Here is a 6,127-nt window from a genome sequence, read left to right as displayed (position 1 = left end):
TGACCAAAGAGAGTTGATAGTCAGGGATATTAATGTTAAGAGCTTGGGACTTGGAACGATTCACATGTAGGCCAGAAAGAGGTGCAAAACTATCTTAAATTCTAAATAGATTGGGCAGGGTGATATGAGGAGAGGAAACATCCATGAGTATATCGTCAGCGAACAGAGCACATTTATGGTCTCTCCCACCACACCACACCCCCTTATTAGACTGATCCTTTCCGATTGTTATCGCCAAAGGTTCAATAGCAGGAGCAAATAAAAGGGGGGACAAGGGACAATAGCTAATAATAAAGCTTCTCTCTTTTGTCCACCATCCCGGTTGGAGTGTAAGAGTGATATCAAATCTATGGTGCGTCTAGTTTGGTCAGGGGCCTGCCTATACAGCATGAATCCCGCCTGATCTCGATGGATATAGGCTCCTAAAAAGGAATTCAGACGCAGCAAAAGAATTTTAGTCATCAATATAGGGTCGCAATTTATCAACAATAGCAGTCTGTAATTGGCTATATCTGTTGCATCTTTACCCGGTTTGGGGATGACACTAATAAATGTTAGGTTTGCTTCCATGGAAAGTGGGTTACCTTCTCGTAGATAATTATAATACTCCAATCAGATGTGGGATTTGGAGCGAACCAAAAGTTTTATATTATACATATAGATTTTAGGCATTTGAGCACCTTAAGAGCTTCCTGACTAGTAAAGGGTTTCTCCAAAGTCATTTACATAGTTTAAGCTTGGGCATAATAATCCCTTCCAAAAACGCATCCATTGCACCCTGGGTAACATATTGCGAGAACGTTTTCTGGGTTCTGAGTGAGTTTGCAATCTTTGAATTTAATTTTTGGAAGCGCAAACATTTTAGGTCTAGGATTCAACTGATTGACTAACAGTCTGCCAGGCTTGTCCCCCCATGTGAAAAATTGGTGTGCTGCCCACCGCAATGATTTCTCAGCTTTGGTGGTAAGCAGTAAATTGAGTTTGGTGCGTAAAGATTCAATCTGAGGCCGGAGATTCAATGCCAAGTTAGAATTATGTTGCGATTGCAAGACATGGTATTCCTTCATTTTGTCTTCAATAAGATTTTCCCAGACCCTCTTTTGTTGGGCTCCTAATCTAATTAATTCCCCTCTAATACAAGCCTTGTGAGCTTCCCAGTTAGTAGTTGGCGATGTATCCCCAGATACATTAATTGTAAAATAGCCCTCAATCAATTTCTCTATTTCTAATAGCGTCAGGGGGTCCAGAAAGAGGCTCTCATTGAGTCTCCAACGGAAGTCAGGCAGTTTTCCCCGGAGTCCCTTCAGCGGCACAACTACAGGGTCATGATCTGACCAAGGTACCGACAAAATTTGGGCTTTGGAGGCCAAGGGAATCAAACGGGGATGAAGAAAAATATGATCAATATGGGAATAATGACTATGAGCTATAATCTCTGTCAGAAGGGTTCAATTCCCTCCATATATTAATCAAATTGTATTGTTTTAAAAGGTTGGAGAGCCTGTGACTTTTTTTGGGAGGAAAGCAATATCTAGGTGTGCTAGTCTTATCTAAAAATTGATCAAGCGCCAGATTCAAATCACCTAAAGAGAACCCTGGGAGAAGGAGGCAATTTTGTGCAAAAGTGAAGAGAAAAACTTAAGTTGGCCTTCATTGGGTGAATAGTAAGTAACCACCGTGAGGAGTTGTCTCTCAATAGAGCACGCACCAACAAATATCTACTACCTAGATCACAAGCTATATCTAGAGGTGAGAAGTTCAGATTTCTAGCAAAACAAAGCATCACTCCACATTTTTTCTTTTCCAAGGTAGTCTGATAGACCAGAATCTCTTATGTAGAAATCGTGGCATTGAGTTGTTGGAGAAGTGTGTCTCTTGCAATGCCAATATGTCAACCTTGAGAGAGTTGTAATAATGAAAAGCTTTAGTCCTTTTAAGTGGTGAGTTAAGCCCTTGCACATTGTGAATTAATATCACCAAAGGTGAAAGATTCTTAGTGTCAAATGCCGGAGGGACTGACATCATTTAAAATATTTAACAGAAAGCACAGGAAACCATACTAAATAAAGATCCCCATATTCTTGGGAAACAGGGGGAAAAGGAGAAACCATTAGGGAGGAAGGAACACCAACAACATACACAAGACAAAGACAAAAAACAACAAATACAAACATGTACATAGCCATCTGAGAAAAACCAAAGAATATCCAGGATCTCGATCTGATCCTTCCCCTCCCTCAAATTTGAGGGAAAGCGGGAGTGATCAGTCTGAGCCCCCCAACCATTAGGAGACACTGGTCGAGGCAGATATATAATTCACACCTAACCAGCTCTTCTCCAAGAACAGAGAGCATGTAATGCCTCTCGGAAAAAGGAGTACCCGGATCAGTGCAACATTCTATAAATTCCAATAAACAGTAATAGGTCCTCATGGACTCAAAATAGCTACTGGACTCGGTGGCCACAGCAACCTGTCATGGCAAGTAACAATTTAAGAGCTTGAACAGATACAAAATAAAGAACCAACAAAGTCATTTTGTGCAGTAAGCGAGTGTAACATTCCAAAGTATCTACTAACATCTCACACTGGACTTTGAATCGATTTCCAAATGAGTGGAAGAGGGGAAAATAACAATCGCCACTTCCAACTCAAAAGACCAAAAAAATACAATCTTCAGATACACAGAAAACTGCTTGCACATCCATCAAAAATAGTAAAAAATAACAGAGGTAGGGTGCCCAAGAAACACCATAAAAAAAACCCCATCATGTAAGTTTCAACAGAAAAGGGGTGAACCCCCATTATAGGGGTCTCCTCAAGAGGGCTTGTGGACTATTTTGGTGATTAGATTGGCTTTTTGCCATGAAGGATGCACCGAAGGTTGAGCTCCATCCAAAGTTCCTGATTGGGCAGCTGAAGAAGGTAACAAATCAAGTTCGCGTAGCAAGTTTTCGCCTTCATCAAAGCTAGAAAAGGAATAATTCTTTCCATGTAGTTGAAAGACCAGGCGTAGAGGAAAGGCCCAATGATATCTAATCTTGTGAGACAGGAGAGTCTGGAGGAGAGGTTTCAAAGCTCTTCTGCGTTGTATAGCACATGGAGAAAGGTCAAAAAAAATTTGCACCGGAACACCTTCCATCACAACGGAATCATATCTCCTGGTGGCCTTCATTAGAGCTTCTTTGGTAGAATAGTAGTAAGGGTTCACAATTATATCTCTGGGAGGACCATCTGGTTTAGGGGCCACTAGAGCCCGGTGGGCTGTATCGATTTCAAGGTGTGATTCAGGTACATCAGGTAACATCATCAGGTCTCTAAGAAACTGTTTACCCACATTGGTAGTATCTTTAAAAGCCTCAGGTAGACCTCAGATGTGAAAGTTAGAGCGCCTAGAGCGATTTTCCAGATTGTCTATTTTGTGCTGCAGCTCCTCTATTTGGGTTTCTAGTACCGATAACTGCTTTGTGTTTTGAGAGAAGTAGAAGTAGTATTCAAACTTTGTTCCATTTGATCCAATCTATTACCCAGCCCTTGTAAATCTTGTCTTAGATCAGATGTAATGAAGTCAGAAGTCTTGGCCAGCTCAGCTTGTAACAATGTTGCCACATGTGTAAGTAATCTGGATTCCCCTTCAGAAAGTGGAGACAGTACAGTAGTGGACAAATCATCCTAGGCAAGTGGACTAAATCTGTTTTCCCTGTGCCCTTGAGTAAAGGTGCCAGGAGGAATCAGGCTCTCTCTGGGGTCAATACTGGAGGGGCTAGGGCTGACTGCCAGGGTATATCCTTGTGAAGCTGTGTCCATATTCTTCAAGTCAGGGGAGCCTGAACTTGGCATTAAAATTTCAGAAGAAGCATGGGGAGAAGCTCCTTTCCACCCCCCAGCATCAGTAACATGGCTACTACCTGATCCTGAAGACAGACCTTCTGAGCACGCTGACTGTGAGCTGGAGGACGCTGGGGCTGTGATAACCCGATCTTTTTGCTTGCCTGTCGATTTGCCAATACCAGTAGAGGTCATAACTTGTAAGAACGTTTCCTTAAAAACAATTGCATGTGTCATTATACCGGAGGAACTTCCTTTACATAAAGTACAAATATATTTGTTACTCCCAGTGTACAAAGGGGAAGAGCTAGGCTGCAAAGAACTAAATTAATCAGCTGTTTAATTGTCTCATATTTTATATCCAGAATGTTAGGTTTTAAGTTAAACTTTAACCCTAAAAACTGGAAGGATTTTGTGGGTACCCTGAGTGTGTTAGGGTCAAAACTTTTCTCTGATAAAAGAAAAAAGACATCCGAAAAAATCAAACAATACAAATGATATGGAAAAAGTGTGTCAGGTATGTGTGATTTAGTAGTCTGAACCTTTTTGGTTTTGGTTTAGTGCTTTTATATTCAGTATCAGTCTTAAGGAGCATTCTTGTTTAAACCACAGAAAAAAAAGATGACTAATTCATCCCTAATTCAAAGAATAAGATAGAACTATATTTCCTTGAAACATAACTTCAGACAAGATCCAACCTTTGCTTGTGGAAACTTTTGGAACACTCAACTAGAACTAGGTAAGAGGAAAATAAACTTTTTTTTATTAGTCTTAGAAGCCAATGGTCTGAAACATGTATAATATATCTTTATATTAATGTGAGCTTCAGGAGAATTTTATATGTTTAAAAAATCAGAAATAGAAAACTCCTAATTCCTTCACTTTATTGGAGTGTAAGCCAATGCGTTTCTCCTAATGGGTCTGTCATTTTCCTCAAAGTCTCTGTATATGTATGAGAGAGAAAAGATTTTGTTCTCCTTTTAAAAATCATTTCCTCATCTGAGGTCTGAGGAAGGAGGATCATTTATTACATGGTAATACACAATTACAGTGTTGTGGGGCAACTTTGAGGGGGTTACACAGATCTAATCCTGTTGCCACTTTGCCAGCATGACAACATGAGCCTAGTGAGCATGCAGTTAATTTTCAGCAGAATGACATGCTATGTGGCTGTGCTCCATAGGACAAAGTAAATACTTGTATCTCCCCTGTGCCTATGACCATCTCTCTGTTAAAGAGAAAACTTATATGACGCGGGGGAAGAGGCAAGTACAGTTTTTTTTCTAGGAAGAAAATTTTGGCCAATTTTTATTTTTAATGTTTTTATTGAATACATTTTCACATGAACAAACATAATTATTACAAGAAGGAAAGAATACAATAAATTTTATAATCACAACCTATTGTCTGGAAGATCAGTCTAAATGGAAGTAATCATGTGGTTAGTTTGTAGGCATCTCAGGCAATATGGATAAAAACTGTACAGAGGTAGTCGTCATAAAAAGTTAACATTTGCCACATCCAAACATTACCATAGATTTTTCCAAGGTTATCATGGTTATGCTGTTTGCCAAGGTAATTAACACATTTGATAACATGCTCATTTACAATTATCTTGGACTATGAAGATGTTCCAGTCTTATGTTTTCAAACAGAAAAAACAGAATGACAAAGAAAAAGAAGAAAGCATGAAGTAGACAGATAATACATAACATAAGATATCACTTAACAAACAAAAGTCAGTCTCCACACATGCTCTACTTTATCAGCACTACATCCCAAGTAAATTTTCTTTCAGACCAGTGTTAAATATAATTGGTCCCAATTAGACTATATAGCTTCATGTTTGTCCAAGCGGTCAGCAGCTCCATCAGTCCTATATCCTGTAACCACATATGTATTTTTGACAAGTTTGTTGTAAACACTGCCAGGTTCCCACCTGTCTCTCCAACAAGAATGCACTTAACTTATTCCTAGTTACCTTTAGTTTGTGAGACTCCTGAGACTCTCTTCTTTTTTTCCTATCCTTTTCTATCTCCTTTCTTTCTTTGATCTTTTCTTTTGGTTTGTCTTCATGGTTTTTCCCATGGTTGCTTCTAGCACAAGGTTGTAATATTGTACATTTGGGGTACATTTTCAATTGCTATTTTGGACGAAAATATAACAACTATATAAACAACTACTATAACAACTTAAGTTCATTGTTTCAGTCTTGTATGGATCTTTTTGTACTTCATTTTACGATCTTCATGGTTTTTGTTTTATACAGTAGCATTTGGGACTGTTGTGGGCTCTTGTTGA

The 6,127-nt window shown here is 39.2% G+C and overlaps 1 long non-coding RNA gene across 1 annotated transcript in view; it reads right to left on the bottom strand.

Moving 5' to 3' along the window:
* LOC140333491 (uncharacterized) overlaps positions 1-6,127 on the bottom strand; it is a 127,921-nt gene that overhangs the window by 55,470 nt on the left and 66,324 nt on the right. The gene's annotated exons all lie outside the window — the stretch shown is intronic.

This window comes from Pyxicephalus adspersus, chromosome 6 (genome assembly GCF_032062135.1).
Source record: "Pyxicephalus adspersus chromosome 6, UCB_Pads_2.0, whole genome shotgun sequence".
NCBI lineage: Eukaryota > Metazoa > Chordata > Amphibia > Anura > Pyxicephalidae > Pyxicephalus > Pyxicephalus adspersus.
This window is presented reverse-complemented; position numbering and strand designations above follow the sequence as displayed.